Here is an 11,654-nt window from a genome sequence, read left to right on the forward strand (position 1 = left end):
GCTCTTCTGTCCGTGGGATTTCCCAGGCAAGAATGCTGGAGTTGGTTGCCAATTCCTTCTCCAGGGGATCTGCCCAAGCCAGGGATCAAACCCACATCTGCTTGGCAGGCAGATTCTTTACCACTAAACCATCTGGGAAGCCCAAAATCAGCGATACGCCAAAAAAAAAAAAAAAAAGTATACACACCCATAAGAAAAAGTTTGGTGGAATTCTCTTGTGAATCCATCTGCTCCTGTTGGGAGTTTTTATCCATACCCTACAAGAAAATATACAATGATAGAGCAAGCTATCTTGTAAGCTTGTAGCTTGTAAGCAAGCTCAATGTAAGCTCCTAGTCAGAAAAGGAGAGAATGGAAGATGTAAAGCTGTCACTTCCAAAGCAGTTCTGAACCTCTAATGGTCAGACTTGTCAAAGCTCTCTTCCCTGGGCCTGGGGAGAGTTCCTTGATTAACCCTGACTTGCTCTTGGAAAGACTCCTTTGTCCGTTGCTCTCCACTGTTCTCACATCTCCTGGCTTGTTTTTCCTTCATGGCCACACAGGAGATGGGCTTTGGGAAGTATGATCTCCTTGGTGAATGTTCAGCCACTTCCTGCTGGTACAAGCATGGAGGGCCTAAAAGTTACTTTATTTTTTTTTTTTTTTTACCCCGCACCCCGGGAAAGCCCCGGAAGACGGAGGGCTGGCCTGGGGCCGGGGGCTGGGGACCAGCCCCTAAAAGTTACTTTAAATCTTGGCCAGCCAAAAGCCTATGTATGTGTGTGGGGAGGGGGTAAGATATACATAGCATAGAGTTCATCATTTTAACCGTTTTTAGGTGTAAAGGTCAGTGGCATCAAGTATATTCCCATTGTTGTGCAACCGTCACCACTTCAAGGATCATCCGTATTACAGAATGTGTGAAAATTTCCTTTCTTATATACAATGGATAAACAACAAGTTCCTACTGTATTGCACAGGGAACTATATTCATATCCTAGGATAAACCGTAATGGAAATGAATATAAAAAAGAATGTATAGGGAATTCCCTGGTGGTCTAGTGGTTAGGATTCCAGGCTTTCATTGTCATGATCCAGATTCACTCATTAGTCTGGGAACTGAGATCCTACAAGCTCTGCGGTGCTGCCAAAAAGAGAGAAAAAAAAGGAATGTATATATGTGTATAACTGAGTCACTTTGCTGTGCAGCAGAAATTAACATTGAAAATCAATTATGCTTCAATAAAAAATAAATTTAAAAAGACTTCCATTCTTTTTAAGGCTAAATAACATTCCATTGTAGGTATGTTGTTATTGTTCAGTTGCTCAGTCATGTCTGACTCTTTGCAACCCCACAGACTACAGCTTGCCAGACTTCCCTGTCCTTCACCAACTCCCAGAGTTCTCTCAAACTCATGTCCACTGAGTGGGTGATGCCATCCTACCATCTCAGCCTCTGTTGTACCCTTTTCCTCCTGCCTTCAATCTTTCCTAGCATCAGGGTCTTCTCCAGTGAGTCAGTTCTTCTCACCAGGTGGCCAAAGTATTGCAGTTTCAGCTTCAGCATCAATCCTTCCAATGAATATTCAGGACTGATTTCCTTTAGGATGGACTGGTTGGATCTCCTTGCAGTTCAAGGGACTCTCAAGAGTCTTCGCCAACACCATAATTCAAAAGCATCGATTCTTTGGTGCTCAGCTTTCTATGTAGTCCAATTCTCACATCCATACATGACTACTGGAAAAACCAGGGCTTTGACTAGACAGACCTTTTTTGGCAAAGTAATGTCTCTGCTTTTTAATATGTTGTCTAGGTTGATCATAGCTTTTCTTCCAAGGAGCAAGCTTCTTAATTTCACGGCTGCAGTCACCATCTGCCATGATTTTGGAGCCCAAGAAAATAAAGTCTGTCACTGTTTCCATTGTTTCCCCCTCTATTTGCCATGAAGTGATGGAAATGCTGTGAAGAAAGCTGAGTGCCAAAAAATTGATGCTTTTGAACTGTGGTGTTGGAGAAGACTCTTGAGAGTCCCTTGGACTGCAAGGAGATCCAACCAGTCCATCCTAAGGGAGATCAGTCCTGGATGTTCATTGGAAGGACTGATGCTGAAGCTGAAACTCCAATACTTTGGCCACCTGATGCGAAGAACTGACTCATTGGAAGAGACCCTGATGCTGGGAGGGATTGGGGGCAGGAGGAGAAGAGGACAACAGAGGATGAGATGGCTGGATGGCATCACCGACTTGATGGATATGAGTTTGAGTAGACTCCAGGGGTTGGTGATGGACAGGGAGGCCTGGCGTGCTGCAATTCATGGGGTCACAAAGAGTCAGACACAACTGAGTGACTGAACTGAACTGAACTGAACTAATGGAAATGAATGCTATGATTTTAGTTTTTTGAATGTTTAATTTTAAGCCAACTTTTTCACTGTCCTTTCTCACTTTCATCAAGAGTCTCTTTAGTTCCTCTTTACTTTCTGCCATAAGGGTGGTGTCATCTGCATATCTGATGTTATTGATATTTCTTCCGGAAATCTTGATTCCAGCTTGTGCTTCATCCAGCCTGGCATTTCACACGATGTACTCTGCATATAAGTTAAACAAGCAGGGTGACAATATACAGCCTTGATGTACTCCTTTCCCAATTTGGAACCAGTCTGTTGTTCCATGTCTGGTTCTAACCTGTTTCTTGACCTGCATACAGATTTCTCAGAAGGCAGGTAAGGTGGTCTGGTATTCCCATCTCTTGAAGAATTTTCCACAGTTTGTTGTGATCCACACAGGCAAAGGCTTTGGTGTAGTCAGGTAAGCAAAAGTAGATGTTTTTCTGGAACTCTTTCTTTTTTGATGATCCAATGGATGTTGGCAACTTGATCTCTGGTTCCTCTGACTTTTCTAAATCCAGCTTGAACATCTGTAAGTTCACAGTTCACGTACTGTTGAAGGCTGGCTTGCAGAATTTGAGCATTAATTTGCTAGCAGTGAGATGAGCGCCCATCTAGTCAAAGCTATGGTTTTTCCAGTAGTCATGTATGGATTTGAGAGTTGAACTATAAAGAAAGCAGAGCGCCAAAGAATTGATGTTTTTGAACTGTGGTGTTGGAGAAGACTCTTGAGATCAAACCATTCAATCCTAAAGGAAATCAGTCCTGAATATTCATTGGAAGGACTGATGCTGAAGCTGAAGCTCCAATACTTTGGCCACCTAATATGAAGAACTGACTCACTGGAAAAGCCCCTAATGCTGGGCAAGATTGAAGGCAGTAGGAGAAGGGGATGACAGAGGATGAGATGGTTGGATGGCATCACCGACTCAATGGACATGAGTTCGAGCAAGCTCCAGGAGTTGGTGAAGGAAAGGGAATCCCGGTGTACTGCAGTCCATGGGGTCGCAAAGAGTTGGACACACCTGAACTGAACTGAACTGAGTGCAGTTGTGCGGTAGTTTGAACATTCTTTGGCATTGCCTTTCTTTGGGATTGGAATGAAAACTGACATTTTCCAGTCCCGTGGCCTCTGCTGGGTTTTCCAAATTTGCTGGCATATTGAGGGCAGTACTTTCACAGCATCGTCTTTTAGGATTTGAAAAAGCTCAACTGGAATTCCATCACTTCCACTAACTTTGTTTGTAGTGATGCTTCCTAAGGCCCACTTGACCTAGAGCCAGGATGTCTGACTCTAGGTGAGTGATCACACCATCGTGGTTATCTGGGTCATTTTCCCTTGATATCTCTAATTTTCTTGAAGAGATCTCTAGTCTTTCCCACTCTATTGTTTTCCTCTATTTCTTTGCATTGTTCACTTAGGAAAGCTTTCTTATCTCTTCTTGGTATTCTTTGAAACTGTGCATTCAGATGGGTGTATCTTTCCTTTTCTCCTCAGAGTATGAAAGGGCAAAAAGATATGACAGTGAAATGTTGTTGTATGTATACAGCACAGTTTATCTATTTGTCTGTTGATGGATATACTTGGATAGCGCCACCTTTTGGCTATTTCAAATAATGCTACTAATGAACATTGAAAAGTGAAAGTGAAAGTCCCTCTGCTGCTGCTGCTAAGTCACTGTAGTCATGCCCAACTCTGTGCGACCCCATAGTCAGCAGCCCACCAGGGCTGGGATTCACCCTGTCCATGGGATTCACCAGGCAAGAATACTGGAATGGCTCAGTCCTGTTCAATTCTTTGCAACCCCATGGAATATACAGTCCATGGAATTCTCCAGGCCAGAATATTGGAGTGCGTAGCTGTTCCCTTCTCTGGGGGATCCTCCCAATCCAGGTATCGAGCCCAGGTCTCCCACATTGCAGGTGAGCCACCAGGGAAACCCAGGAGTACTGAGTGGGTAACCTACTGCTTCTGCAGTGGATCTTCCTGACCTAGGAATTGATCCAGGATCTCCTGCATTGCAGGCAGATTCTTTACCAGCTGAGCCATCAGGGAAGCCATGAACATTACAGTTGCCTGTTTTCAATTCTTTGGGGTATATACTGAGAAATATATAGTGCTGGACCATATGTTAATTCTATGCTGCTGTTGTTGTTTTAGGAACTGCTGTACTGTTTTTCATAGCAGATGCACCATTTTGTATTCCCACTAGCAATGCATAAGGATCCAGATTTCTCCACATCCTCACTAACACTTACTTTCCTTTTTTGTCCCTTCTATTTTTTTTTTTTTTTTAATACTGGCCATCCTAGTGGGTAAGAAGTGGTATCTCACTGTGGTTTTGATTTGCATTTTCCTGATGACTAGTGATATTGAGCATCTTTTTATGTGCTTATTGACCATTTGTATACTTTTGGGAAAGTGTCTATTCAGATCCTTTGCCCATTTTTAAAAATAATTTTACTTATTTATTTTTGGCTGTCCTGTGTCTTCATTGCTCTACAGGCTCTTCTCAAGTTGCGGGGAGCAGGGCTACTCTCTAGTTGCAGTGTGCAGACTTCTCATTGCAGTGGCTTCTCTTGTTGCAGAGCACAGGCTCTAGGCGCATGGGCTTCTGTAGTTATGGCTCCTGGGCTCTAGAGCCCAGGATCAATTTGTGTGGTGCACAGCCTTAGTTGCTCCATGGCATGTGGGATCTTCCTGGATCAGGGATCGAACCCATGTCTCCTGCATTGGCATGCGGATTCTTTACCACTGAGTCACCAAGGAAGCCCTGCTCATTTTTAAATTGGGTTGTTTCTTTGTTGTTGAATTGTTGAAGTTCTTTATATATTTTGGATATTAATCAGATATGTGATTAACAGATATTTTTTCCCATTTCATGTGCTGCCTTTTCACTCTATTGATAGTGCCCTTCAGTGCACAAAATTTTTAGTTTTGATGAAGTCCAATTTATCTATTTTTCTCTTGTTGTCTATCCTTTTGGTATCATATGCAGAAAAATCATCACTAAATCCAATATCATGATTTTGCCTTGTTTTCTTCTAAGAGTTTTATAGTTTTAGCTTTTATGTTTAGGTCTTTTATCCACTTTGGGTTCAATTCTGTATGTGGTATAAGGTAAAGTTTTTACTTTCTTATACATGTGAATATCCAGTTTTCCCAGCACTCTTTATTGAAAAGACTGTGCTTTCCCCATTGAAAGGTCTTGGAATCCTTATTAAAATCATTTGACTATATATGCAAGGGTTCCTAAGCTGTCTGTTCTATTCTGTTGTGTATATGCCTGTCTTTATGCTGGTACCACACTGTTTTGATTACTGTAGCTTTGTGGTAAGTTTTGAAATCAGGAAGTGTGAGACCTCCAACTTTACTCTTCTTGTTCAAAATTGTTTTGGCTATTCAGGGTCCTTTGAGATTTCCTATTATATTTAAGTTGTCAAAGTTTGGGTTTTTTTTTTTTCTTTTTCTTTTTTCAATTTGGGCTCATAGTTTCTTTGACAATACCTTTACCTCAAAATATTTTTGGTGTGTAAGTCAGAATTCCCCAGAGAAACATAACCAATAGGATTGTGTGTGTATGTGTATCTATACCTATCTATTTATTTATCTGTCTATAGAGACATTTTAATGAATTGGCTCCTATGACTGTGGAAGCTTGCAAGTCCACAATCTGCTGGGTAGGCCAGCAGCTGGAGACCCAATAGAACAGTTGATGTAATTCAAGTCTGAAGGCAGTCTACTGGCAGAATTCCTTCTTTCCCAGGAAAAGTCAGTTTTTTTCTGTTAAGGCCTTCAACTGATGAGATGAGACCCACTTAATTTATGGAGGATAATCTGCTTTACTCAAGTCTTCTGCCTTAAATGTTACACTCACCTAAAAAGTACCTTCACAGAAATGTCCAGAATATTTGACCAAATATCTGTATACTGTGGCCTAGCCAAGTTGACACAAAATTAACACAATATGTTTCTGCTCTATTTGCTTCTAGTCAGATCCATGCGACACAACCACACTCCAGTTCTTTTCTAGATAGAATTTTCAAGCTGATATATTTGTCTCCTCCTTATCCCTTTGCCTCACTTCCAATGTAATGATGGCTACATTGAGGTCATCTGAAATAATAAGTGGGAATGCCACAGCCTTCACCTGATATTTGCCTTAGAGATGACCACATCTTTCAACTCATGTTGTCTGAGAACTTTTTCAATCTTATACAATTTCTAGTCCAGAAACAATCACTTTTACTGACCCTGAGAGGACCATCGTTTTTGGACTTAACAGAAGCAGAAGATATTAAGAAGAGGTGGCAAGAACACACAGAAGAACTGTACAAAAACAATCTTCATGACCCAGATAATCACAATGGTGTGATCACTCACCTAGAGCCAGACATCCTGGAATGTGAAGTCAAGTGGGCCTTAGAAAGCATCACTACGAACAAAGCTAGTGGAGGTGATGGAATTCCAGTTGAGCTATTTCAAATCCTGAAAGATGATGCTGTGAAAGGGCTGCACTCAATATGCCAGGAAATTTGGAAAACTCAGCAGTGGCCACAGGACTGGAGAAGGTCAGTTTTCATTCCAATCCCAAAGAAAGGAAATGCCAAAGAATGCTCAAACTACTGCACAATTGTACTCATCTCACACGCTAGTAAAGTAATGCTCAAAATTCTCCAAGCCAGTCTTCAGCAGTACGTGAACTGTGAACTTCCAGATGTTCAAGCTGGTTTTAGAAAAGGCAGAGGAACCAGAGATCAAATTGCCAACATCCGCTGGATCATCAAAAAAGCAAGAGAGTTCCAGAAAAACATCTTCTGCTTTATTGACTATGCCAAAGCCTTTGACTATGTGGATCACAATAAACTGTGGAAAATTCTGAAAGAGATGGGAATACCAGACCACCTGACCTGCCTTCTGAGAAATCTGTATGCAGGTCAGGAAGCAACAGTCAGAACTAGACATGGAACAACAGACTGGTTCCAAATAGGAAAAGGAGTACGTCAAGGCTGTATATTGTCACCCTGCTTATTTAACTTATATGCAGAGTACATCATGAGAAAGGCTGGGCTGGAAGAAGCACAAGCTGGAATCAAGACTGCCAAGAGAAATACCAATAACCTCAGATATGCAGATGACACCACCCTTATGGCAGAAAGTGAAGAGGAACTAAAAAGCCTCTTGATGAAAGTGCAGGAGGAGAGTTAAAAAGTTGGCTTAAAGCTCAACATTCAGAAAACTAAGATCATGGCATCTGGTCCCATCACTTCATGGGAAATAGATGGGGAAACAGTGGAAACAGTGGCTGACTTTATTTTTTGGGGCTCCAAAATCACTGCAGATGGTGATTACAGCCATGAAATTAAAAGACGCTTACTCCTTGGAAGGAAAGTTATGACCAACCTAGACAGCATATTAAAAAGCAGAGACATTACTTTGCCAACAAAGGTCTGTCTTTTCAAGGCTATGGTTTTTCCAGTAGTCATGTATGGATGTGAGAGTTGGACGGTGAAGAAAGCTGAGCACCGAAAAATTGATGCTTTTGAACTGTGATGTTGGAGATGTCCAACATCTTCATCTTGTTGAACTGTGATGTCCCTTGGACTGCAAGAAGATCCAACCAGTCCATCCTAAAGGAGATCAGTCCTGGGTGTTCGTTGGAAGGACTGATGTTGAAGCTGAAACTCCAATACTTTGGCCACCTCATGCGAAGAGTTGACTCATTGGAAAAGACCCTGATGCTGGGAGGGATTGGGAGCAGGAGAAGGGGACGACAGAGGATGAGATGGCTGGATGGCATCACCGACTCAATGGACATGGGTTTGGATAGACTCCGGGAGTTGGTGATAGACAGGGAGGCCTGGTGTGCTGCGATTCATGGGGTTGCAGAGTCGGACACGACTGAGCGACTGAACTGAACTGAACTGCTTGAAAAATCACTTATCCTCACCTAAGTTTCACCTCTTTATTCTAATACTTTATAAAGGTACCTGTGCTAGTTATTAAGTTATTGTTTCAGCCCCAAATCCACCCTTCTTTCTACTATGAGATACTGGAGCTGGGACTTTGCGAATAACATTGCTCCTGTCGGCGGGCTCTATGTTTGACTCTGCTAGTAAGGGCCACTAGAGGGAGATAGTGAGGTCAGAGGAGGAAGAAAGGACTGTTTTCTTCAGTTTGCTTCCTGTTCCTGTGAGATCATCCTAACTATGCTCCTTCACCCCAGCAGCAGCAGTGCCATCCTGTAGCCGCAGCTGAATCCACTTTGCAGTTTTTTCCAAAAATTGCAGACCCAGCTTCATGGCGTACCAATCAGAGACACCAGCACCATCTGTGTAGCACCTCTTTCTCAGAAGAGTTGGTCCCTCCTCCAAGTTCAGAGGTACCAGCCACCAACACTAGACTTAGAGGTCTGAGTTTCAGCTCTGCAGGACCTCTCTTCTAAGTTTCCAAGTTTTAGTAATTCCAGACTCTTCCTTTTGTTCTCCTCCTCCTAGGAGTTTAGATGCTTCCTGCTGTTGCTGCCTCCATAGTATCTGTTTTCTTTTCACCCTTTCAGATAACTAATAACAATGTTATAGCTAGAATAACCATTCTGTTTATTACATTTTCTCCAGTGAATTGTGTGGTTTCTTTCTCATTGGCAGGACCCTGAGGGATACAGAAATTGGTACTACGAGGGGTCCCAGGGAATCAAAAGATGGGATTGGGGAACTGTTTTGGTTGTGTCATGGGTTTGAATGTATTGAGCTTCTTGCCAATGAGAAATGTGATGCTGCTAATTCATGGCATGCTGTGGCAACATGATTAATCAAATTATCACCTGTGGTTATTTGTGATGAGTGCTAACTAAAGCAAGTGCCTTGGGGGCCCAAGTGGTTGTACTTGACGGTTATGGCAGTGATGATGACTACAGGGACTGTGTGATGATGACCACAGAAGGAATTCTGAGAGCATCAGAGTCCTTGCAGAAAGAAAATGACAAGCTAGGGCCTTTAAACTCTCAGCTCAAATCATGGTCAGAGAGTCGCAGAGCTTCCATGATAGCCCATAAAAGATCTTTTATTTCTTGTAGTCACCAGACTTATTTGCTACAAATAGAACAAAAATATAGTGCATGTTGTTGAATGTTATCAGTTGAATTCAGTCTCTTACTAAGCCTTTCCTGTGACTGAGAAGGAATGGGACCTTGAAGCTTGGAATGGACACATCTGGTTTGACACTCTTCTAGGTTCTCAGAGTCTTCTCCATTCCGCCAGCAGATGGGAAGAAGAGCAGTGATCAGTACTTGCGAGTTTTATGGGACAGCCTATCACTTCTGGCTTCCCTGGTGGTTCAGTGGTGAAGAATCCACCTGTCAATTCAGGAGATACAGGTTCGATCCCTGGGTTGGGAAGGCTCTCTAGAGAAGGAAATGGCAACCCACTCCAGTGTTCTCATCTGGAGAATCCCATGGACAGAGGAGCCTGGTGAGTTACAGTCCAGGGATCGAAAAAGAGTTGGGCACAACTAAGTGACTAAACAACTGTCACTTCCACTCACATTCTGTTAGCCAGGATTCAGTATCTCTCTGTAACAGAGGCTGGGAACTGTGGGTATTGATGAGAATGCTTAGTTTATATCACACTAAATGGGTCACTCCAGTATTCTTGCCTGGAAAAGCTCATGGATAGAGGAGCCTGGTAGGCTAGAGTCCATGGGGTCACAAAGAGTCGGACATGACTGAGTGACTTCACTTTCAAATGGGTCACAGTGACCCACTGAAGATAGAATTCTTGGGGGAGTAACATAGAAGCCAAGCTGCAAAAAGCTAAGAAATTATTAAGTGACAAGGAAGTAGTAGCTACTTTTACTAAAGAAGTAATAGCTACTCTTATTTAATAAGAGTAAATAATGAGAGACAAGAATGGCAGAAAGCAAAGAGGAACTGAAGAGCCTCTTGATGAGGGTAAAAGAGGAGAGTGAAAAAGCTGGCTTAAAACTCAACATTCGAAAGACTAAGATCATGGTATCTGGTTCCATCACTTCATAGCAGATTTTATTTTCTCGGGCTCCAAAATCACTGGGGACAGTGACTGCAGCCACGAAATTAAAAGAAGAAAGCTATGACAAAATTGCTCCCTGGAAGAAAAACTATGACAAACCTAGACATCATGTTAAAAAGCAGAAACATCACCTTGCCGACAAAGGTCCACAGAGTCAAAGCTATGGTTTTTTCACTAGTCATGTACAGATGTGAGAGCTGGATCATAAAAAAAAGCTGAGCACCAAAGAATTGATGCTTTGGAATTGTGGTGCTGGAGAAGACTCTTGAGAGTCCCTTGGACTGCAAGATCAAACCAGTCAATCCTAAAGGTAATCAGTCCTCAGTATTCACTGGAAAGGCTGATGCTGAAGTGGAATCTCCAATACTTCGGCCACCTGAGGCAAAGAGCCAACTCATTGGGAAAGACCCTGATGTTGGGAAAGATTGAGGGCAGGAGGAAACAGAGGCAACAGAGGATGAGATGGTTGGATGGGATCACCAGCTCAATGGACATGAGTTTGAGCAAACTGGGAGATAGTGAAGGACAGGGAAGCCTGGCATGCTGTAGTCCATGGAGTAGCAAAGATTCGGACGTGACTGAGCTACTGAAAAACAACAAATGAGAGGGAAAAAGGTAAATCTGGAGCTAGTAAGAAGGTAGCCAAACATAGAAAGCTGTTTCTGTGGTTGGTTTTTTAGTTTAGCTTTGTTTTTTAATTGATAGAGGAGAACTGAGCATGAATTTGTGGTCTCAGTGAACAGGAAGAGAGATAGGACATTCATGGAGGGTTGGCCATGGACAGAATGAGGCCCGTATCTTTAAGATGAGAGGAAAGGATAGAAACAAATAGAGAAATGTGAGGTAGACAGGAGGGTAGCTGACAATCAAACAAGATTGTTTTGATTTCTATAAAGCAACAAGAAGCCAGAATTAGGGTTGCAAGGAGATCCAGTTGAGGTGGGACAGGAATCTGTCCTTGAACCTGTAAGTCCAGCTTTGTGACTTTGTTCCACAACCAAGGAGCAAGAGGGGAGGCTCATCAAATCCAGAATCTTTGGCATCAAGGGCATGGTTCAGTGGCTTTTGGCCTGTGTAACAATTACAGGTCCTTACGGTCACTGTTGTTGTATTTACTACCTCTGCATAGTGTATTCTGACTTCCTTTCTCTTATCCTAGTCTGCAGCTCTCTCTTTTCTCTATACTTTTCCTTAGGTTTCCCAGTAATCCCAGTGTGGTGGGCAGACCCTGAGGTGAGCCTCA

Source organism: Cervus elaphus, chromosome 8 (assembly GCF_910594005.1).
Source record: "Cervus elaphus chromosome 8, mCerEla1.1, whole genome shotgun sequence".
Taxonomy (NCBI): domain Eukaryota; kingdom Metazoa; phylum Chordata; class Mammalia; order Artiodactyla; family Cervidae; genus Cervus; species Cervus elaphus.